The sequence below is a fragment of the Panthera onca genome, chromosome B1 (genome assembly GCF_046562875.1).
Source record: "Panthera onca isolate mPanOnc1 chromosome B1, mPanOnc1 haplotype 2, whole genome shotgun sequence".
Taxonomy (NCBI): Eukaryota; Metazoa; Chordata; class Mammalia; order Carnivora; family Felidae; genus Panthera; species Panthera onca.
In genome coordinates this window covers 42,150,158-42,175,019 of record NC_138342.1, presented here as the reverse complement: position 1 = coordinate 42,175,019, position 24,862 = coordinate 42,150,158, and the positions used below count along the sequence as shown (strand labels likewise).

Here is a 24,862-nt window from a genome sequence, read left to right as displayed (position 1 = left end):
AATGGCCTCTTCCACATGAAAACATGATGTTCCCCTGCTTCCAGGATCCAGAGACGAAAATGTGACCGTGAGACATATCTGTGTATGAAGTCAGCTATGTTGAATACGAAATATAAGTCTTTGTCCTATTAGTTTTTACAAATACTTAGTCAAGGTAGAAACCAAAGCAAAGAAAAATAATGGCCCCATCTCATGAATAGACCTCCCATAATTCCTTCAGATTGGTGTTACCTCCCCCTACCCAGCCCTTTTATTAATGCTGTGCCTCTGACAGGGAGAATGGAACTATCCTGCAACCTAATGAGAATTATTAAATAGAATACAAATGAGTTAATCCATAATCTAGTGATTTTGAAACTGTGGAAATTCATATTAGTAATGGACTGAATTTTCTTTCATTCTCTGAAATAAGGGATTCAAAACAGTGTAAACAGAGTCTTAGGGCACAGGTGACTGAGATGCTAACTCTATGTAGTCCTTGTCAACTTAGCCAGTCCCCATGGATTTTGCTTGCCAACATTCTTGTCAACTTGGAACGGTCATCTAATGTTCTTGAAAGTAATAATAATTCCATTATTTATTTAAAAAATTTGTTTAAGTTTATTTTTATTTATTTTTGAGAGAGAGTGTGTGCGCAAGCATGGGGGAGAGGTAGAGAGAAAGGGAGAGAGAGAGTCAGGTGCTCAACTGACTGAGCCACCCGGGCACCCCAGTCGTTCAATTCTTTAGAAATCAATTCCTGATTGTTATTCCTTTATTGTTAATTCAAGTTTCCATTCAAATTAAATTTCAGAGGGAAACCGTAGGAAGCATAATCATGGTTGGATTTACAGAAGAGGGTAAGGTACTTTTTGCCCCAGATGAGGATTTGTCTTCTGGACATCTTTTCTCCAGCCCTATGACTCAGGGACAGTTGGAAGAGGTTATGATGCCCAGAATGTGTTTATTAGGCCAAACAGTCTTTAATCACATTGTATATCATTATGATTCTTTTTATTATTCTTACCACTACTATTATTCAAAGACATTTCAAATGGAATTTTAAAACATCTACATTTTCAACTATTGCAGAGTCAAAATGCATGGCACATTTGTGACTCTGTCCATGTCAGTGATGGCCGAACATCTGTCTTCTTTTTGTGGGATCCCACCAGAAAGGAATTCCTGATGATGGAGAAGGGTGGCTCTCATCTACGGTTATTTCCTTGGCTGAAGATGGAGTGGTAGGCACCAGGAAAGCTGAGTTAGCTCTTCTGAAATTAATACTCCTTTTCCTTCTTCATGATACGAGACTACACATTTGAGAATGGACAAGAGGGATTTAATCTCATACCACTTGGAGACTCCAATAGCTGAGTGTGCCTTCAGCCCAGTGACTACAACTTTCTTGTGATGTGAAGTGCTCAGAGGGACACCCTGCAGATAAATTGATTCCTTCTGGAAATACAGCGAGCCTTGCTGCCATTTCCCATTGTTTGGTAACATCTCTTGGGAGGTCAGAGGCCATGTCTGTCTTACTCGGCACTGCAGCCCCACAGTGCCTGGTACGTAGGAGGCCCTGGCTAAATATCTGATGAATGATTGCTAAGACTTTACCTCTTCGGTGTCAAATGCTTGTTGATGACCCCAGCCCTTGCTAATAACCATAGGTTTCTTTGCACATTAGTCTCAGTTTCACTACTAACTAACAATGTGACCTGGTTAGATAATCTCTCTGGATCCTAAACTCATTTATCTCCAAAATGAAGAAACTGAGTTTCACCCACTCAAAAGTCCCTTGGATTTATACCAATGTTCTACCGAGTGTTTGAAAGGATTAGATCGTCTAATAAGGAAGAATATAGGGAAAATAACATTATTTACTATTGTTCTTCATTAGCAGACCAAGATATCATCTGAACCTTTAATTGTGTCTCTCTTGACAAGAGAATTTACCAGCATCCAAGATCTCAGAATCCGAGAGCTGCCAGGGATCGAGGCTTAGGAGATCCTGTGGGCAAAGGCATTCTCTTCCCGAAATAGTTGGGCTTTGGCCGCAATTTCTTATCTGACCATCTACACTGGTGACCCAGTTACACCATACAGGAATCTCTCTGAGTCTCTTTCTGCTTAAGGCCTATTTCCCAAGAAAGAGGCCTCTTTTCCCCAGGCCAAAACGCTGGGCTTGGCCTTTTCTACATTTTACCACGTAGAAAATTGAGAAAGTGATGGCAGGGACATCAGAGAGCCTTTCTCTGAAGGCTACAGGGCACTCGCATGCATGGTCTCCTCCAGACCCCCTCCTCCTCCTGGTTCTGCTCCAGAGTGGGCCCCACATAAGCAGGAGGCTTCTCTCCACACCTGCTCCTGGGAAAGACCAGAGAACATACCACAAAAGGCTTTTTGTCTTTTTATTCCTGCCGTGGAAAGTTCCAAATGCCCCTACCACCAGGGCCCACCCGTGTTCTCCCAAAGCTCTTTTATTCCTTGATCCCACTCCAGGGGGCCCCTGTCTTGGGGGTTGAGTGGGAGGAGGGGAGCCTGGAGCTCTCTTCCAAAGCTCATTTGGAGCCAACGATAACAACCTGCTATGTACAGGCAAGGGTACAGGGAAAACTTGCAGAGCCGGCTCGGAGGGATACAATCCTAACAGTCTCCAGTGCTGCAGCATAGAGAGGTCCTCGCTTTGGGGAAAGAAGGTCACGGTCCCCTGAGCCAAAACTAGTCAATACTTGCCCTGAAGTTATGCATACCCCCTGAAGCAAGATAAAAGTTAAACATTTGAAAGGTCCCCAATGGCACTGCTATTCTGATTTTTTAGACACACAAATGCAACCCGGTGCTTGTTCTGGATTTTGAAAAAAGATTTGATCGTGCTTCCAATGAGCAGCTTTTCCAGTAGAAGCTCTGGAATGCAGCCTTATCTTCCCCTTCTCTTGGACTGATCCTTTGTCCTGGCTGCTGACCTCTCTCCTTCCTCACAGGAGGCAGTCGCTTGATTGAGAACAGTAACAGATGCAGACAAGCCTAATTTGTCCTTGGCAAGAACCACAATCTGCATTTCTGTGGGGTCAGGAGAATCGTAAATAATTCATAGGGTTCTGGTTTTCTGAGATGGGATGGGCCAAATTAGCCAGAGTTTCATTCTGTTCTCCCCAAACCCCATGCACTCCTGAAGCTGCTTTATCCCCTGAGCCTGCATCTCCCCTTTTATTCCTTAGAAGGGGAAGGGAGGAGAGCTCTCTCCAGATGAACATAAAACACATTGAGTTGGTATGCGAAGATGCTGTGATGCAGAAACAAGGACATCTTGAAAGACGAAACGTAAAACAGCGTCTTTAAAAGGGAAAATAGCTCCAATGTGTTTCCAGTATGGGCCGCACAGGAAACGGGAAGGAGGCTCCAGCTGGGGGGCTTTTATCCTTGCTCTGTGATCATCCGGGCACCAGGTCTCCAAGATCTTTTTTGTTCCAGCTCCAGGAGACAGCGGGTCCTAATGGCCAAAGAGACTTGGAATGCCAGCGCGACCCTGTGGGCCCCTCTGTCTCTTTGGCATTTAAAAATTCAAGTAATAAGCCTGGTCCGACTCAGAGCTGTGAATGTGTGAACAAGCCCTTCCGCGGTCCGGAGCGACTTTTATTTGAGACTTAATGTCTTTTAACCAGAGACTGGGGAAGAAAGTGGCTCAAAAGGCAGACCTCAGTCTTCTGTTAAATGTCACGTAGTCACAGAGCGGTGGCTAAATAGGATCAGAGCGCCACTTTGGCCAGATCTGGGGTGGAGAGAGACCCCAGCTAAGTCTCTACAGCCATCCACAGGGACATCCACTGTCCCGGCTGCTGAGCCCTCAAGCATGGGGGTGGGGTGACCTCCGGCGGTACGTGTGGGAGACGAGTCAGCAGTGGAATGCACAGGGACTCCCGCGGTCATCCACTTCTGTCTGCCTTCTCTACTTCAGGCTTTGAGTTTGTCCAACACGGGCCTCCCCCACCTCTCCCCTCTGGCACGCTCTCCTCGCCCCTTCCTTGGAGACTGAGTCAAGAGAGGGGTCAGTCCCTCAACGCGGGCAGTGCTTAGCCCTTTTCCACAAAGGTTTCTTGGGAAAGGCTGAAGGAGAAGAAAGGTTCTGGGATTATTGATGAACTTTATTTCTCTCCCCATTTTACTGAGATCAGGCATCATGCCAATCACGCGCTGCTCCAACAGCATCTAGAAAGGAGACCCAGCAAACACAGTAGTCACTCTGTGGCATCAGTTTGCTTCCTCTCTTACAATAGGTGTCATTAGGGGGTACGTTAACTTCTTCTCCAGCAACAGATGTGGGTGGGATCATTAACACAGTGGACCTTTGTAAAGTTTTTTACAACGTCGATGACAGCGATAAATATGCTTCCTGATATTATGCGGCATCTCTCATTCTTTGCTAGCATTGATGAGGGGAATGCCTTTGCCTTGTCAACAGTGAGGGCAGAGAGGACGTCAACTTCCCGGGCTCTGCGGAAGCTTGCAGGCAGACAGGGATAGAACCGGGCAGCAGCACGTGAATGTGGACCCTGGGGTGGAGGAGGGGCGAGTGGGGGAGACAGCGCACAGTTCCCACCCACCACCTGAGGTTCCCACGGCTGATGCGTGCCTACCCGGCTCTCCAGACCCGCCCCTGTGTCCGTGGGCCACATCATCTCTTAAGTTCCTCACCGAACACTGGGCCTTGCGGCCCATCCTCTCTACCTTTGACGGATCAAGACGCTGTTGCCGGAGAGTTTAATCACCTCGTCCGAGGGCAGTACTAGCAGAGCCAGATGTAGAACCCAGTTCTCTGGCTCCAAGTCCCCTGTTCTCTCCACGTCCCCTCCATCATTTCAGGGCGGCCAAAGGCAGTGTAAGATAATGGCAAAATGCTGGGGCTTTGCGGAGCAGTAAAGTAGCAAGACGATGTGAAGGATAAGTCGGCATTCTCAGAGTCTGGACACAGTCCACCCACAGTGTGCCCAGAACACCTGGGCTTTCTGATACATCCTGCTGTGATCTGCGGCCCTTGAGGTACTTGTCACCTCCCTCCCAACCATTCAGGGCAGTCACCCACCTGAGGGTGCCAAACCCAGCTGTACCGGGTCAGGCCAGCCTTGGGACAGGGGGACGGACGGGGGTGCCAGACAGGCACGTCTGTACCCCAGCTCCCTCACCGTGGCACTCCCAGCAGACCCACGTTGGGCCACTACTCATCTTTTTTGACAAGCCCACGTGTTTTCCATGCTTCCTTCTGTCCCCAGCTCCTTTTCTGAGAGTACAGCTCTTTTTCTGTCAGGTACAAAGCAGCCCATGAATAATTTCAGCGTCAAGGTGGGGGGCGGGGGGGGAAGGTACCTGTCTTCGTTAAAAATGGCATTTTGTTGGGGCGCCTGGGTGGCTCAGTTGGTTAAGCGTCCGACTTCGGCTCAGGTCATGATCTCGCGGTCTGTGAGTTCGAGCCCCACGTCGGGCTCTGTGCTGACAGCTCAGAGCCTGGAGCCTGCTTCGGATTCTGTGTCTTCCTCTCTCTCTGACCCTCCCCCGTTCATACTCTGTCTCTCTCTGTCTCAAAAATAAATAAACTTTAAAAAAAAAATGGCATTTTTTGTTTTCACCAAACAACCCGTATGTTCCAGCCCCTCGCCACTGTCACTGTTCTTTCAGTTTTCTTGAAGCAGTCATTTCGAGGAGAGAGACAGCATATGTAAAAAATTACACAGAGCCGATAAACATACATAAAGCCAAAGCATCGAGCTGCTTTCAGACGTGCATCCCAGCAAGCCACTGAAAGTCTTTTGATGATTTAGTTGCAATATGTAAATAAAAGATCTGATTAAAGAAAAAAACACACACATTTGTTAAGGCTGCTTGGAGAAATGTATCCACTTGTACAGACATGCACATTTTTTGAGTGCGTACCCTACCTCATTCCAAAAGGATTTAAGATAGCTCCGGGTCACGTATTGGCAGATAGAACAATCTGAACTCAACATCTTAATGCCAGCATTAAATGTCCTGCCTGCACAAGACGCGCATTTCCACAGCTACAACACCACCCCAGGCTCTGGAACCAGAGAGAATTAAAGGTGCTTCCTTCACAGGGCAGTTGGGTGGAGCATTGCAAAGTCACCTTGAGGCTGGTTCTGTTCCGATGTGGGGCGGTGGTTAGCAGGCTCTTAATCTGTCTCCCACGATCAAGTCCTTTTGCCCGACCTCAACCAAAGTTCTGTCTCCGTGCCAGTGTTATTCGCCCAAGCTGAGCTCTTCCTCAAAAACCGGTGTGGATGTCCTCACCCTGCAGGCTTGGAAGGCTTCCATCTTCTCCCTAGTTCTCTTCTTCTCCCTCTGAACCCTGATTCCCAAGGATCTTCCCTTGAGCTGCAATCTCTCCTCCCAAGGTAGAAGGGCAAGAATGTGAATTTTGGAATCAGCAGATCTGGGACTGAATCTAGAGTCTGCCTTTTACTATCCTTAAAACCCTGACAACTCACTTCACTTCATTTTGCTTCCTTTGAAATGGGAGGGATCATAAGACCAACCCCAGAGGTTTAGTAAGGATGAAATGAGAGAAGTCTATAACACTCAGGACCTGCCTGACACAGAAGTATTTAATGCATGGTTGCCATTGTTATTAACTTACATCTCCCATGCACGCTGGACATCAGCCGTCAACCTCCTTCCTGAACCCCCAGTATTGCCTATAAACAAGCAGGCCAGATCAACTTGGTCCTCCCAAGATACCCCCCAATACTCCTTACTAAACCTCCCTCCTTCCTCCAGCCCATTCTCTACCCTAATCAGTATGATGTCCCGATTCTGCACACCAGGGGCCTGCCTTGCATTGCTTCCCCACACACACGTCTGCCCCACAATGTCAGGTGTGCGTGCCCAGGCTCTAACACACTCTTGCCACCACCTCAGCCCTGTTCTGATGGAAGTGAAGGAAGAAATAACGCTTAAGAATTAAAACAGTGGGCTTTTTCTTCTAGATCCCTGCATGTCTCCTTTGTTGGAAAAGCCAATCCTTTGGGTGCTTCATGATTTGCACCCTCTATGTTTTCATTCATTCTCAAAAGGGTAATTCTCCAAGGATAAGCAAGGTAGACACAGCACCTGCCCTCAGTTTGCTTACAGTTTAGTAAAAGAATAGTCTTCAAGTGGTAGATTACATGTTTGTCAAATTTACATGGTTCTTCCACTTGGGCAAGTTGCTTAACTCATCTGAGCCTCGTTTTCTTCATCTGAAAAATGGAACAATGAGAGTCTCCACCTATGGTTTGACAAGCAGCCTCAGCTCACCCCTCTGCCGGACCCCTAAGGCAGTGCACAAACCTCACAACTGCATGAAGAGCCTTGAATTAGTTCACTTTAAGTCGCTAAAACGAGGCTGGCACCTTGTAGGTGCACAAGAGTAAGTCGTTATTGATTGCGAAGGTAACACGGGGCTAACACAACACACTGGGCTTACAGGGGTCACTATCATTCAGTGCCTTGTGTATCTTAGCAGCGGCTTTGTCTCTTGAACATATTTGTGGTCATTCTTAGACATAAGAAGACAGCTCTCTTATTAACTGTTGCCAGTTCCTTTTTCAGGAGCTGCTGAATAGGTAAGATGTTTCTTTCAGTTGTGACCCCTGCTTCAGCACTCCTTCTAAGAGGATAATAAATGAGCATGGTAAATTTTCCTGCTGCAGTTAACTACTGTCTGAGAGCTGTGTCAAGAGATTATCTGAGAGCGTTGGGATAAATGATAGATTGCTTGGAGGCTATTTATAAATACAGCATAATGAGGAACCACTGAAAGAGGCATGAAGGATGAGCAGGAGGGAGGAAAGGGAGGTGATGCCAGAATGTTAACAGTGAAGACAGAGGAGGAGGGTCAGAGGAGGGAAACATACAGGGAGGTGAACAACTGGCCTGGACACATGAGAGCAGAGAGGGCAGGAAGGGGGTGCCGGGAGGTGAGGGGACAGGAACATACAGGGAAGGAGAGATCATTGTCAACCAACAGGAAAGGATGAAGTTTGAATAAACAAAATGCATGAGGCAGGTTGGGAAGAAGGCAGAATAAAAGAAATGGAAAAAGAAACTCAGGCTGAATATAATTCAGTGCAGAAATGGAAAATATACATTAGATTATGATTATTTTGTTTAAACAAAGGAGCAAAAGTTTTGCCTGATAGAGGTTACTGAGCTTCTCTGAGGTCACCCCTGTGAACATTCCGTGGCGGTTTTATCCCCTCCCACACCTTTTTGTTTTTGTTTTTTGCATTATATTTGAAATGGACACACAAGGGAAACTTAGAGTGTCTTTATCAGAGTTGAACTCCTAAGTTATAGCACTTCAAGTACAGAAATCATAATATGATATGATGATAAGAAAACCATCAAAGAAATGATAGTATGGATGAAAACAAAACAGAAGTTCTATTGATACTAAGATTTCCGTCACCTATCCTTAGAATGCTTGATCAACCATGGCATATCCATCTCATATCATAATCCTTTAAGATGAATAGAGGGAGGTAGTGTGGTTTTTATTCCACCAAAAAAGCTTAAAGTGCTTACTTTAATCCAAAATAATCCCAAATAATTTTAAATGATTTAATTAATAATCTCAATCCAAATAATCCCTACTTGACCTCTCCGAGATTCCATTTCCTCCTTCTACAAAATGCGGGTCCTGCTACTTCCCGCCCCCCCCCCCAAGGTTATTATAACTATTAGAGATAAAATATATAAAGCATTTGGAACAAGTAGATGGCCAACAAATTTTAGCTATTATTTTCATGCAAGAGAAAATAGTAATATGCATCTTTATAGCTAAGAAAAAGTATCATTGCATTAGCAAAAAAGGTAGGGGAAGTAGGGTGGAAGATTAAATTGAGGAAGAGAAAGAAAGAGTCACACAAAAAAGCATGCTGGCGTCAACTTATTATATGATGAAGGGAAATGTATTCCTCTGCTGCCTCTGGGTCACTGTGCCTAAATGGAAATAAATACAGAAATGGAATAAATCCCGCCATAGACTTCATGAGCTGCTAGTAAAATGGGGGCCCGGCATCCCTCAGAAGTTATTTTGATTTGTACTTGAAGGTAATGAGATAAGTGGGAACCACGCTGTAAAAAACAGCGTTACACAGATAGAAGCCTGGGGTTTTGATGTTAAAAAACCTGAGAATTAGCAGCAGCCACACCCTCCTGGACTTGACGGCTGAACTTAAGTCCTTTCTAGAGCCCCAGGATACACAGGCCTTCTATATTATGTTTGGAACTAGTGTGTTGGATAAACGTGGCTCATCAAGTCCAATCAAAAAGCAACCCATTTTGTGTCTCAGTGTTATTTTATTCAATAGGGGTTTGGTTCTTCCCCTATCCCTGGGTGAATATTTGGGCAAGTTCATAACTTTTCTGCTCACCCTTGAGAAATACAGTCTTGGGGCGCCTGGGTGGCTCAGTTGGTTAAGGACCCACTTCAGCTCAGTTAATGACCTTGCGGTTGGTGGGTTCAAGTCCTGTGTCGGGCTCTGTGCTGCCAGCTCAGAGCCTGGAGCCTGCTTCCAATTCTGTCTCCCTCTCTCTCTGCCCCTCCCCTGTTCATGCTCCGTCTCTCTCTGTCTCAAAAATAAATAAACATTAAAAATTTTTTTAAAAAAGAGGAGAAATACAGTCGGAATTTAGTAATTAGTATGTCCAACCCCATGTAATAGGGCACACCTTCAAGCTTGAATGGACAGTAAGGCAATTCTCTCTCTCCCAGCGTCTGTCTGCTGCAGCTGAAGAAGGGATGTGTGACTGGCTCTCTCTCTTCCCTCCTGGGAGGTTTCTCCTCCCCTTCCTCCTCCTCCTCCTCCTCCTCCTCCTCCTCCTCCTCTTCCTCCTCCTCCTCCCCTTCCTCCTCCCAGAACTTAGATAAACTGCAGTTTCCACCCTTTGCAAGGTTTGAGTTCAGAGCGACAGGAGAGGAGTGAGGGGGAGGAAAGTCCCTTACCTTCCTGACACTGTGTGAGCCAGCGTGACACTGTCTGCTCGTGGCAGATGTCTCAACCTGCTTGTTCTCTTATACGCACGATGGTGGGGTCTGTGGAGACACCCACATCACCGGTGACTCCCGTCTGCAGTTTCTTCTGTCCTAGCTACTCCAGTCGGTCAGTTTGATGAGCAGGGATTGCACCGTGGTGTTTATTTTTCATTTTGGTAAAAACAAGTAGTTGCGTGCCATCACCTTCTCAGTTAACAGTATAAAAACCATGAGGGATCATTCAAGTAAATGAAAAGATGGAGGTAAGTAAATCCGAGCAGAAATACTACTGCTTGGAGTCACTTCAGTGCAGAACTTATCACTTATTACAATTTATAGGAGGCTCTGATGACACTTGGCAGATTGCCAGTCCCCGATGTGCTAGGTTCCCCTTCTCAGATGGGATGACTCGCTTCTCCATGAGCTCTCTTTATTTATTTATTTATTTTTTTTTTTTATAAATGTTTAAATGTTAAATTTATGTTTGAGAGAGAGAGACAGAACGCAAGAAGGGGAGGGACAGAGAGAGAGAGAAACACAGAATCCGAAGCAGGCTCCGGGCTCCGAGCCGTCAGCACAGAGCCCAATGCAGGGCTCGAACTCACGAACTGTGAGATCATGACCTGAGCCAAAGTCGGTCACTCAACCGACTGAGCCACCCAGGCACCCCATAGAAGAGTGTTGTTTTGAAGAGGAAAACACTTGTGAAGAAAGAGAGGGCCATTGAAAATGAGTTCATTCATCTGTATTTTAGAAAAATAAGTCATAATACAGTGAAGGGAGAAATGGAGTGATAACAACTGTTCATTTTAAAATCATTTCAAACTGTTGTGAGTTTGCAACTAAGTCACAAAGCATTATGTCTCAAGCTCTAAATTCTCACCAAGTATTAGTCCAAGTAATATGAAATTGCAATTCTATACATTTTTAAAATGTTCACATGTTGGCAATTTCATTTGGTTCAGACTTTTCTTAACCTCTCACCACTACTACTGAATTTCACCTTGTAGTTGAGAAACTTAGATCAGGTGCCTGTGTAACCCCACAACCAGACCCTAAGCTTCTGGAGGTGAGCGGCATCGACTTGCTCACTCTTACGTTCCCTGCAATACCTGGTACACAACAGAGCTGAGAGAATACTCACCAACTCTTACCACAGACTCAGACTCGTGCTTGAAATGGAGCCATCAAGTTATTAGCCACCAAATGGTGCAATTAGATCCTAATCATTGGTCCTCCCCTCGATACACAAAGTGGAAGGTATGAGAAGTTTACGAACCTTACATGTGATCAGCAACTTCAAGAAAACTTTACGATTTCTCCCCTCTAAATTGCCCAGGGAAAGGAGAAGGACGGGAAAAGTGACATCTCCTCCAGGATGCAAAGCGGGTCAGCTCTGGAGGGAAGAGGTTAGGTTCAGCCTCCAGTCCCAGACTCCTGCCAAATCCACGGGAGGCAGCCATCTTGCCCATGCCCCTCCCCTGATGTCAGGCAGGGACAAGAGCTAAAGCAGGGCATCGAGAGGAGTCATACACCACTTCTGCCCACTCAGTGTCTAAGGAGAGATTATTTCTTGGCAGTTGCTTCAGCATTTTTAAAACTCCCAGCCAGAGCCCTCTCCCTCTGGTGTTCTTCTGGTCTGACTGGAAATTCCCAGATGTGTTTAGGGCTTTGTTCTAGAACGGGTGAACACTCTGGATTTGCAGGGTATCATCTGTTGAATATTCGGAGAGAATTTTTTTTTAATGTTTTTTATTTATTTTTGAGAGAGTGAGAGACAGAGCGTGAGCAGGGAAGGGGCAGAGAAAGAGGGAGCCACCGAATCCAAAGCAGGCTCCAGGCTCTGAGCTGTCAGCACAGAGCCTGACACGGGGCTCGAACTCTCGAACCATGAGATCATGATCTGAGCTGAAGTCAGATGCTTAACCAACTAACCACCCAAAAGCTCCGAGAAAGTTTTTCAACCTAACTCAACATTAACTCTGCTGACTCTCACATAGAATTTCAATCAGATATGTGGGTCTTCTAAAATCATAAAGTCTTCTAAAAAAAAAAAAGTCATTTGATGTTTGTGTTCCTGAATTATTGTTTTATGTTTTTAATTAAAAAAATTATTTATTTATTTATTTTGAGAGGGAGAGAGAGGCAGCAAGCAGGGGAGAGGCAGAGAGAGAGAGGAGGAGAGAGAGAATCCCCACCAGGCTTCACGCAGAGTGTGGAGTCTGATGTGGACCTCGATCTCATGGCTGTGAGATCATGACCTAAGCCGGAATCAAGTCAGATGCTTAACTGACTGAGCCACCCAGGCGCTCCCTGAATTATTGTTTTAGTGCAAAAATATTTACATCTGGCATTTTGAAATCTTCTAAAGGAAGTTTTTCAGACACCTTGGGGGATGTGATTTCTTAATAGAAGAAAACTGCCACGGTTTTGTATAAGGCATTAGACACCACTCCAAAACACCCTCAAATTTATCAACACCCAAATTCCCAAAGTCACAAAGACCATATTAGCATTTCCTTATAAATGCATTTGGGATCCTCAGTAACTTGAAAGACTTCTATTTTAGTATTTAGGATGAAACATAAAGCTAATTAATAAAATACGGAGCTAAGCATCATGCCAAATGAAATCAATATTTATTGTAAATAACTGAAACAACTTTGCTGTAGGAGAAAGGTCCTAAAACTGTGCTCGGAAAGATGCTGAATATGTTCCTATATTTTCACAAACGCATGCTGGGTATTACGTCCAGCCTCAGAGCTGCATTGGAGAAGAGCAAGGATCACCCCTAATGCCAGGGAGCAGTCACACAGCCGAAGAACATTGAATAAGCATTTTATAATTGATACCCCTAAAGCCCCAAGAGAAATTTTAAAACTTAAATTGTCTGAGGCTTAGCTGTATGGCTCCCAATTAACGGAATGAGTTGTGTTTTTAAATACTCATGTCCTGCTGAAAATTCCCCATGGCTTTTTTAAAAAGCTATAAAATGTGTTTCTGGCGACAGAATTCACCTTAATAAGTTTCAGAAGGTTTGATAGTTCATTCACACGTTAGCTTATAAATGATGTAGGCAAGTAAGCAAAATCCCTTTTCCCATCTTCTGCATTTTTGGGAGGAGTACAAAACCCAGCTGCATTTCATTACAGTGATTTTGGAAAGCCCAAGACAGTGCATGAGGACAAGAGGACTCAAAATTCAGTACTTGAGGGGCGCCTGGGTGGCTCAGTAGGTTGAGCGTCTGACTTCGGCTCGGGTCATGATCTCACGATTTGTGAGTTCAAGCCCCGCATCGGGCTCTGGGCTGACGGCTCTGAGCCTGGAGCCTGCTTTGGATTCTGTGTCTCCTCCTCTCTCTGCCCCTCCCCAACTTGTGCTCTGTCTCTCTATGTCTCGCAAAAAATACATAAATGTAAAAAAAAAATTCGTACGTGGAACCTGAGGTTACACATTGCATATGGTTCTCTGTGCTTCTCTCTCTCTCTGTATCAAATGCTAGATAATTTTAAGCCTCTGCTGACCTAAGAGTTTGTCACTGACGATTGAACAACAAGAACTATTTAGACCTATTTAGCATTTACAATTTATAAGCCACTTCCTATTCATTCTATCGCATGATGGTAACTTTGAGTTCAGCCGTGCCCCCAAAGGGCCTTGATCTCAGAGCAACTTAAACCTCTGTAAGCTCTTTTATGAGTCTGATCCCATCGGAAAGCATTGGATTCCAGTGACAATCACCTTGTGGCTCTTTTGTTTCCCTGATAAAGAATTAAAAGCAGGTTGGATCCTCCTAGCAGCGTTCGCGGCGCACCCTTGACAATAGAGGCTTTGTGGCAGTGTTGAGGTCATCATTTTATAAAGCAGCACAAAAATGTGCTCTTAGCAGCAAAGCCCACACTCAGATTCTTCAACCGGCCATGTGAGTGATTTTAATTTTATACACGTTTCCTCATTTTCAGTATGAATACGGTATATTCCACATAGCCTGTGCCGCTCAGTTTTACAAAAAAAAAAAAAAAAAAAACGCCTTTGAAGTAACTCACCAACCGGGGTCATATTTACAGTGTATTTCACTGGCTTCCTGTTTGGGGGCCTGGCAGAGGCAACAATGAGTAGGCCTAAGACATGCTTTGAGAAGGTCCCTGGTTCCCCTTCTTCACGCACGCGAGGCACTTCAGATGCTTTGCAGAGAAAGGGTAAGCTAATAACCCTATCTATGCAGTCACAATGCTAGGTGGAGTCCATATTTGGAGAGAGACTTTATCTTAGGAAAGCAGATGTCCAACGAAACAGCCTAAATTCTCCAGGATAGGTGAGATCAGATGGAGTATCAATTGTAATGAGTGTCTGTTTAGTAGCAGGCTAGGCTACTGGGTTCCCTCCTGAAGCAAATCTGAATATTGCTTTTTCCATGTTCCAAGTGATGGAACCAAACCAGAGAACAGGAGAGGGTTTGTGACTCCAATTCGTCTTGAATTTTCCCAGCGGAGGTCACCTTTTTCACGATATAGATGGGTTTCAAGGTCTTAAGCAGGTTAGTTTATAAATTACAACTGACGAATTATCGAAAGGAGCCCTCAGTTTCTGGAACTGAGAACAGACCCTTTACAAGCCACTTTATTCTGACAAGAAAGAAAAATAACAGTTGTTTAGAAAATGTAGGTCATTTGGGGCGCCTGGGTGGCTCGGTCGGTTAAGCGTCCGACTTTGGTCCAGGTCATGATCTCACAGATCGTGAGTTCGAGCCCTGCGTCAGGTTCTGTGCTGACAGCTCGGAGCCTGGAGCCTGCTTCGGATTCTGTGTCTCCCTCGCTCTCTGCCCCTCCCCAGCTCATGCTCGCACTCTGTCTCTGTCAAAAATCAATAAATTTAAAAAAAAAAAAAAGAAAGAAAATGTAGGTCATTTAATATAGATCGTGGTATGTGAGGTAAGTCTCCTAAACTAAATACATCTCTTTTAAACCTTTGTGGGGTGCCTGGGTGGCTCAGTCGGTTAAGCGGCCGACTTCAGCTCAGGTCATGATCTCGCGGTCCGTCCGTGAGTTCAAGCCCCGCGTCGGGCTCTGTGCTGACAGCTCAGAGCCCGGAGCCTGTTTCAGATTCTGTGTCTCCCTCTCTCTCTGACCCTCCCCCGTTCATGCTCTGTCTCTCTGATTCAAAAATAAATAAACGTTAAAAAAAAATTAAAAAAAAAACCAAACCTTTGTGCACACATGCACACACACACACAACTATTGTTGTAAAATTATCTTGGCTGCTTTAAAATAGGGCTTTTCTCCATTTAAGATATTTCACACAGAAGAAGAGTCATAAGTATTACTTTTTGCAAATCTCTGCGGTACTGTGATTTCAGTTGTATCTACCTCTGAAGCCAATTTTATAGGCATTGAAAATGACAAGTGCATATATTGAACATTTGAATTTAGTTTTATGGGATCTGGTGCCCTTAACTGGCTAGGCAGAGTTGTCATTCCCTTTTTTCCCCTTCACTTGTGAACTTTCGTAGACTTTTATCTGGCAAGCAGCCAGGACTTATGTTAAAGGCATTAAAACAATACCTTGTGTAGGTTGAACCATAACATTCTCGAAAGCCTTTATAATAAAGCAAGGAATCAAGTAGTTCACACTGTAAGTCAATAAAAATACCTTCTTTAAGAGAGAAGAGGGAGTAACGATGATAAATAGTGCCCAACGGAAATCCTTGCAAACGGATTGTCTAAAAAACCTTCGTTGCCCCACATGGATCATTATTTTGACTATTTCTGTCATATAAATCTCTCTAAAATCAATTGGGATGAAGCACAGAGAGTAAAGGTTGCTACTTGTGCCCCAGTGGATGGCTATGTCTGCAGTTAGCCAGTTGCTGAATAATGTTGACCAGTAGGGAGCAGTAGAGGAGTGTCGGAGCACAGACCTGGCCAAAAATCAAGATCCTGGAAAACAAAATAAAGACGTCTTCTCTTAAAATGATGTCAAGTTTCTCCTGACAGCGAAAGACATTTTTGAACTATGTTGCAAACGTATCCGTTTTTAGAGAATGGATAAAGAACATCCAAAGAATAAGCAATTATCAAACGTGAATACCAGTAGTTGTACTGATGTTTATTATAAGTTGAAGCTCTTTACTTTGGAGGAGTGGAAAAACTCAGCAACAAATTCTGTACAAGCTTCAGATCACCATTAACAGCTCTAACCCAAAGCAGGTCTCAGACTTGTCCTGTAGGAGGGTCACCAAAATCAACGTCGTTTCTACAAATGCCAATTTATACCGAACATTCACGACACTCACATCGATTTACCAATAAGTGTGTGTGTCACTCACTACACAGTCAACTAGCCTGTGTACGAACTACATCAGAGTTTACAATATAAATCTCTTTTCTCCTTGGCCTTAGTAGCCCCATTGGCGTGGTACTGAAAATGCCAGTGATAAAAACAATACTATCAAGGCCACCACGCTTACTCTGTGCCAACACTGTGCATTTCACAACTATTACACTGTTTCCATTTCAAGCCTGACTTTACTACATGTTCAAAACTGACTTCTTGGTTCCCTGTTCATATACCTGCCCATCTCATATAGAGTACCCCCTCCACCCAAGCCACAAACATAATAGTCACCCTTGATCCCTCCTTCCTTACCGCCCACAAGTCCTCTTGATTCTGATTCCAAAGTATATTTCATCCCCAATTCTAAAATATATTTCATCCTCATTCTCTTCTTTCCAAGTCCACTATCACACCTTCACCTGGGTCCCTATCATCTCACAGCTGCATCACAGTAAAAGCCTCCAGCTGGTCTTTATCCTTCCAGCAGAAGTTTGGTCTTTATATTAGAAAACACGGGTCAGATGCCAGCATTTCCCTGTATGAAACCCTTCAACTGCTGCCCATTGAATGTGAAATGCAATCCAGACCCCTTCAGATGGCCCCCCAGTCCCTGGCCATCCATTCTGCCTCACCCCACACCCACTCCAGGTTCTCTGACTCAGGACCTTCCCACATGATGCTGCCTCCGCCTGAAGGCTGTGTGATTTCGGGAAGTCACCTAACCTTCTGGGCCTTGGTTTTCTCCTCCATAAAAGAGGGAGCTTGGTCTTTTTCCAGCAGTGACCTTCCTGTTCCCTTTGAAAAGACAGAAGTTCTCTTGAATTTATCTTTTAATAAATTCTACCAAGCACTGATCCTGAAGTCATATGAGAGGTTAGCCACATGCCCATTGGAAAATATTTTCCAAGTGTAGTACAGAATATAAAACACTTTGAAACTGAGATGTATATGTTAACCAGCAATGTTTCCAATTAATAGAGGGATGTTTATACCATGTGAGAAGCCTTAAAGCCTAAATTACAGCAGGGTAGGAGACTTAATCCTTAGAAAGTAAATTTCCTTTCCTCTTACTAGGTTCTGTCTGAACGCACCAGTTATGTGCTAAATTGGCATTCTAGCCACCCTTTATTAAAAGTGCATTTTCAAGGTTTATGCTGTTGTCATCAGCAGGACAGTATTTCCAATTTCCTATTGTCGGGCACCCAAACTGGGGTTCTGGGCCAAATGTCCTTTCTTCCATTGCCTGTAGGAGATAATTAATAATAAGATGCTCCTAAGTCAGTGCACCACAGAAAGGAAAGATGAATTCTTGACATAGGTCTGTTTATAAACTGAGCCAACCCCACCCCAATCCAATCCAGTTCTGCAAGCGTGCTTGAATTTCTACTAGATGCCGGGTCAGGTTCCAGTTGCGGTGAGTAGATTCAGGGCTACACGCCGCAGCAGGCAGACTCAGACAGAAACAGATCGTGTCAGAGATCTGGTGAAATAATAGAGGACAGGCTGTAGGCTCTGGGGCAACCAAGTGCTTGTCTCAGTGTGGGGGGATCAGGCAAAATGTGATAGGCGAATAGTGTTTACCTGTTACAGAAGAAAAAAGCATTCCAGAAAAGGGACTCAGGTAGGCGGACAAATAGGGCTGCATCAGCAGTGTCCTTTGGGCCAACAGCCAGGGCTCAAGAGGGTCTGTGGTCAGAGACAGAGCTGGAAAGAGAGGCAGGCAGGCACCATGCTGTGAAGAGGCTGGTGCGAGCCGCCTGCTTTCCACACAGCCTAACGGCATCCGGACGTACCCATGATAATAGCCACACTAGATAACGTACTCAGACCTCACGAAATGCCACTTTCCACGAAATAACTCACGCCATGCCCTGTAGCCAAGCTCTCTTCCGCCCTGCTGTGCACCATCACGTAGAGAAAAGGAGACTTAAAACTGCGTGACCCGGGGCAAGTCACTCAACACCTCTGAACTTCACTTCCTCATCTGTAAAACAGGGACGACTGAGTTGTTGTGAGAACTAGCCAAGTTGAGAAATGCGAAAGATTTCGTTGGCACCATGCCTAGCACACGGGTGTACCTGCTGCCATTCTCGTGTTCAACGGCGTCACCGGGATTCATTTCTAAGATTGTGAGAAATGGAACAAGCTGACCAGATTTGCGTGTTCAAAGGTGTCTCAGGGGGCCGAGCCGCCTTATTGCCAGCTCCAAGGGGACACCGTGCACTCTGAGGTCAGTATAAATGTGCCCCTCGGATGTGGGCCATGCGACAGCTCTGAGAACAAGACAGGAAGTAGTCCGGAGATGATGAAAACTCGAACTGGGGGGAGCAGAGAAAAGGGGGTGGCAGTAGGGGTGCAGAGACTAGTGACCGAGCAGGTAGGGACTCTAAGGAACCACCAGGTTTCTGGCCCGAGCGGGTGTGTGGAGGGAAGACGTGGGGTGTGGGAATTGACTCCGATTAGGGTCTGTTTCTGAAGATGCCTCTCCTACTTCTTTGCAAAGGCAAAACAAACACAATTTTGGACTAGCGATTTCTTCCCGTGAAGTGTGAGTTCCTCTCAGGAGTATAAAGAACGGGGATCGAGTGTGTTCTCAGTAACCTACCCCAGGGAGGCACAGTGCCAGGGCCGATGTCAGAATCCTGTCGTGATTTGCCGTTCTAACAGTCTTGTCCGGCGAGACTATTTCTGCATTAATGATTGCAATCCCCTGAGGCACCTTTTCGGTGAAATGAGGTACCTACAGCTGAAGTCTCCTAGTAGCTGGGAGCAAGTTCTTCACTTTGCTCATGTCTGTTCAAATGTACGTCAACACAGCGTGCATGAGTGTGGCGCTTTAATGACACAGAAGAAGAAAAATCTGTACGTGTGTCCTTCTGTAAAGACAACCTCAGCACATCCTGAAAATGAGAGACACGGCAAGGAGCCCAGCTTGTGTCGCTGCCTTGGCCGGGTCAGCGGCTCTAGAACTCACACCCGCAGGCCCTGGGGAAGGCTCCATCTCCCGGAGCAGGTGGGCGTAGGGCTGCAGGGAGAATTTCCTTTGCCCGTTGAGTCCCCAAATGTCTTTTCTAGTTTACCTTCCTATTAACCACTTTCAAAGAAAAACAGAGTTCGTTTAATAGCTCACATGAAATACATTTTTGGAGGGGATTTCATTTTTACTCCCGCTCTCCCCGAGTGCGATACCTATCAGATATGCGTGCCACACTGTATGTGTAGCTTCCCTCCTGGGGGCCCAGGCCGAGAGCGCTGTTGACACCTTGATCGTCCAGAGTCCCCTCCGCAGAGCACATGTTTGAGCTGAGATTGATGTCACGCTGTTTATCCTTTAGCCACCGTTCCTTCCTTTTCTTTAAGTTAAAAAAAAAAAAAAAAATTTAATGTTTATTTTATTTTGGGGAGAGAGAGAGGCAGAAGGGAGACAGAGAGAGAGACACAGAATCGGAAACAGGCTCCAGGCTCCGAGCTGTCAGCACAGGGCTCGTCGCGGGGCTCGAACTCATAAACCTTGAGATCATGATCTGAACCGAAGTCTGCCGCTTAACCGACTGAGCCACCCAGGCGACCTGTTCCTTTTCTTTGTTTTAAACCAAAATATACTCTTATATTTTTCAAAACAACTACTCATAATAATCTATGAGTCAAAAATCTAAAAACAAACTTTAAAGAAATAAACCATGTGTACAATTTGATACTTTAGTAATAATTAATGGGGCGCCTGGGTGGCTCAGTCGGTTGCGCGTCCGACTTCGGCTCAGGTCATGATCTCGCAGTCCATGGGTTCGAGCCCCGCATTGGGCTCTGTGCTGACAGCTCAGAGCCTGGAGCCTGCTTCGGATTCTGTGTCTCCCTCTCTCTCTGCCCCTCCCCTGCTCATGCTCTGTCTCTCTCTGTCTCAAAAATAAATAAAAACATTTTTTAAAAAGTTAAAAAAAAATAAGAACAGCGGCTACCATTTGTTGAGCCCGGATCATATATAAGTGTTATGCTATGAACCTTATAGCTGTTACTATGTTTAATCCTTACAACCACCATGGAAGATATATTCCTTCCAGGGCTCACTTGAGAAGGCTGGGCTCAAATGGACGTAACCGGAGCCTTACTCCCAGACACTGAATAGAAGGTCTGTTGGAAATGCCTAGAGGCCTGAGAGTCGGAACAAAGGCCAGGGAGCCCAGTGGCCCATGACTCCCTTGCTCCAGAGGGACTTCCCATTACTGCCTCAGCCTGATTGTTTATAGCTTCTGGAGCAAACTTCCACGTTGGGCTGTTGGCCTTGAGCCTTGTGGTTGAGTTCCTCCTCCGTTACGATGACCGTTTGCTCTACCCTGGCGCCCTCCCCCCAGTCCTGCTTTCACCCCTGCATTTCCTCTCTTCTGGTCACTACTGAGCGCTTTCCATGTGCCAAGCACTGACCTGAGAACTGGACTCACAGCAGTGAGTAAAAACAACTGTTTTGTGTAGGGCTCTGTTCTGTGGAGCTCAACTCTACTGGGCACAGACCCAAAATAAACAAGAAATAAGAAATCACCTGAATCTGGCTTTGAAATCAAACCCCTTTCCATCTCAGACGTGACTCCGGGGTTCTGACCAACCACACACCAAAGCCCCTTGCAGGGGCTCTTCCCCTCCGTGGTTGGCAGTCTGGTTCCCCTTCTTGGGCTGTCAGAATTCACTGAAGGGATAGCCCTGGCCTCAGTGTGCCTCATTCACAAGCCCGGATAATGAACAAGGTCGTGTCAGTCTAATTCCACCCTAGCAAATTCCTCTTTGTTATATGTTCAGCCTCCCAGTAGCTACCAGAGAAACTAGCCAGTTATACAGTCTTTACTCCTGAACTGTCTGCTTCAGATCTATCTTTAGCTGAGTGGAATAATCTAGAAGGACACCTGATGGCCTCTCTTTTAGTCCTTCCTTGCCAGATGCCTGCATCTTTCTTCCGTCCTATGGTCTGGCCCCTTGAGCTCTGGAGACCCAAAGGCACCCTCTACTGCTGTGGTTATCCTCTAATGATCCTGGATTGTCACTCTTCCCACAAAGTTCTCACCTCCTCAGCCTTGTAAAGGGCAAGGAGGTGTGACTGCCTCTCCACCTTAGGGTGGAATATGGCAGACCCTTAATATTCTTACAAACCAGTCCCTAAGCCCTTAGCCCGTGTTCAGGTTCATAAACGATGCTGTAATAGCACATAATTTCTCCCATAAAGTGCAGTCAAATGTGAAGTGGCCTCTTCAAAACCTAAATGATGCTATAAATATTAGACAAAAATATTTGAATTTCTTCTAAGAATTGTCAGGTGTATACAACTCCCGCTTCTCTCCACTTCCAGTACAAGGAGTGCACTCCTGGGGGGCAGTTTTGTTCCAAGCAAAGCGTCGCCACCTCACAGGGGTTACAGGGACTGCAGGCAGAGTAAAAACAGCAGTAGGGTAATGAAAACTGACCCAGCGCTCCCCTCACGGTGTGTGAGGGGCTCCATGCTGAGAGCTTTACCTACGTAATTCTTAATCCTCCAACAACTTGTGAGATGTTTCAGAGGAGAAAACTAAAGCACAGAGAGATTGCATAACTCACCCCGATTTCCAGCTAGTAAGTAGTGGAACAAGGATACAGATTCAGGCTGCCTGTCCCCAGAGTCAATGCTGAAATCTCAAGTCTATAATCTCTCTCAACATGAACCAATAATAAAGCTGGGATGAGCTGTAGGTACAGAGTGGTTGGCTGGGCTCACTCACTGTAGAGTGGAGCTCCCATATCCGCCGCTGCTGTGTGGCATTCAGATCCATGCTTTGGTCAATGGCAGATTGTCACATGTCTTAGGTGTTTGGGTCCCTAAGAATGTGAGCTCCTTCAGTGCCAGGGGCATGGTGGCATTCCAAGGTCACTGAACCTGCTTCCTGCCCAGTTCAGCAAGCTTTATATTTCTAGTTTGTGGCAATCCCCTTCCCGTCCACCAGACTTTTCCATATTTCAGGAGGAGGTTAAGCCCTGGGAGAAAGATCTGAGTTTGGAGATAATACTTCTGATTCAAGAGAAGGCTGTGGGGACAGAAGCAACAATTTCCTGTGACTTAAAAGGATGAAATTAGGGTGGAGGAGAGGGGAAAATGGGTGATGGGCATTGAGGAGGGCACTTGTTGGGATGAACACCGGGTGTTGTATATAAGTGATGAACCACGGGAATCTACCCCCAGAACCAAGAGCACACTTTACACACTGCATGTTAGCCAATTTGACAATAAATTATATTTAAAAAAAAAAAAAAAAAAAAAAAGGACGAAATCATTCTTTACCTGACTCTGGAAGACAAGGGAAATGTCTTCCCCTAACAAATTGTGTTTATTGAAGCTGCTAGGTGAGGGTTACTTAATTTAAATACAATAGCACCCTTCAGCAGAATAGCTGGAATGTATTCCCAGTGCTTTCTTGCATAAAGTCTTCTGCTATAAATTCAAATTTGTATGAGAATAGAATCTTAGAAACAATCCATTGTTTCTTTCATGTTCCTTGAGCTTTCTATCCTCTTTGTAAGTGAAAAAGAAAAACGAACACTGCTTTTCATTTTTGCCTGTTGTCTTCCCTTCCAGGCTCAGATTATTAATGTGTTTCCTTAGTGTCCTTGCAGTGCGTGTTAGTAGAAAAACTCCCACAGCTCAGGGGCTAAACACGACTCAGTCACATCTTACTCACTGTGCATCTCTAGTTCAGGTCAGCAGAGGGCTCTGCTTCTCATAGTCGCTCAGGCACCCGCCCGCCCGCCCACAGGATCGAGACACACACTCCCACCGTCACTGAGGCAGGTAAGGGGGGACAGCAGATCACAGACAGGCTGTTACAACTCTGTATGGAAGTAGCCCGTTCCCCAGTTCCCTCAGCAACTTCCCACCAGCCAAAGAAGTCCCACAACCAAGGCAGTTTCGGGGACGATGGGGTTGTACATGTGCTAGGTGCCTAGAAAGACAAGAAATGAAATGTTAGAGAACAGCCCTTATGAATTCCATAACTGTGTTATATTCTACCATGAACTATTTTTTTGCTAAACTATGTTTCTATTGTTAAATATTTTGGGCGGAAGCAATGAATTTATATATGATTTTAGAATATGTATTTGAATGTATTCTATGGCACTGTCCCCTAGTAACATTTGGCTGCTCCTATATGAGGTCCTTTGTACATGTGCACACACATGCACACATATACACATACACACACAGCCTGCTACCAATCCCCACACCAGCAGCTTCCTCCCTCCCGCTTTCCAGTTATGTTTAGTAGCAAGAGAAGTATAAAGCAGAGGTCCCGTCTTACTCACTTTCCTGTATCTGGGTTCTTGACCACCTCTGTGCAGCGTTCCTCTTTTGTGGTAAAGAATTTGTAACAGTGTCTATCTTCCATGCCAGCCAGCTGCGCAAATGCTGAACACACACACACACACACACACACACACACACACACACACACACACACACGCCTGATCACCTGTTTGCCCTGAGGCCACAGATTGGAAGATCAGACCCAAACAAAGCTTAGCTCAGCAATACAACCAAATGTGCCTGCATGTTCTGATTTGCTCCCAGTTAAGCTCAGATTGCTGTCCTGTGTACCTTGTCTCCTCCCTGCTGCAGCCTCTGACTCTGTGCCTTTTTCTAAGAATGCCTTTTGTGCCCAGCATGTAAAAAGCGTACTCGACACAGCTAAGTGACAGCAACCTGTACCCTTGGCCCTTGGCACACAGCAGTCACGTCCACACGAGAACAGAGATAGATGACTTTAGACGTGAAATGAGGATATGTGAAAGGTGGAGCCACAACCCAGTTATAAAACTTTGTCTATGAATCCAGGTCATACGACCACTGTGGCTTTTGAATTGAATTATCGTGTATTGCCAGCCTCGCAGATTATAAGGTGAAATGTTAGCGGGACACGAGAGCCACCTGCCCTGTAGTTGAAACTTACATTTAACATAAAGATTAGTGACTGAGAGGCTCTGGCTAAAGATGTACTGGCACTGGAAGCAACTCGACACCCATGGGAGTAAGACAGGGAAGGGGAAGGGACAGAATGGCACACAGCACGAGCCAGAGGCTCCAGAGCCTAGGCGGTCCACAGAACTAGGGGACAGAGGGCTTCAGGAGCTCAGACCAGGCTCAGGTAAACACTGGTACAACCAGGCCCAAACTGGCAACCAGGGCAACAGAGAGAGAGAGAGTCCAAGAAAAGTCAGCAGCAGCTGAGGAAATGTGTCCATTTGTGAGCATATTAGGAGTAGAGAAAACTGAATGCTTCCCTGATGGAAGGGAAGCCAGGGTTGACAGGAAGTAAGAAACATTAGAGGATGTTCTAGGGGTGCCTAGGTTCTAATTCTGGGACTGTCATGTGTTAACTGTATTCCTTTGACAAGTTACTTTAACCTCCCTATGCTTATTTCCTAATCTGTGGAATGGAATTAATGATACCTACCTCAGGGGGATATTGTGAAGAGTCGACAAAAGACTATGTGTATCTTATTGTTATAAAT

At 45.4% G+C, this 24,862-nt stretch overlaps 1 protein-coding gene and 1 long non-coding RNA gene across 3 annotated transcripts in view; one reads left to right on the top strand and one right to left on the bottom strand.

The window, feature by feature from the left end:
- The window catches only part of SCFD2 (sec1 family domain containing 2), a 399,921-nt gene that overhangs the window by 291,123 nt on the left and 83,936 nt on the right, over positions 1-24,862 (top strand). The window lies entirely within an intron of this gene.
- LOC132692518 (uncharacterized) lies at positions 15,448-23,825 on the bottom strand. The gene is made up of 4 exons (XR_009616401.3): positions 23,657-23,825; positions 23,035-23,295; positions 19,532-19,695; positions 15,448-17,923 (listed from the first exon to the last, which is right to left on the bottom strand). It is a non-coding gene; the product is annotated as an uncharacterized LOC132692518 (long non-coding RNA).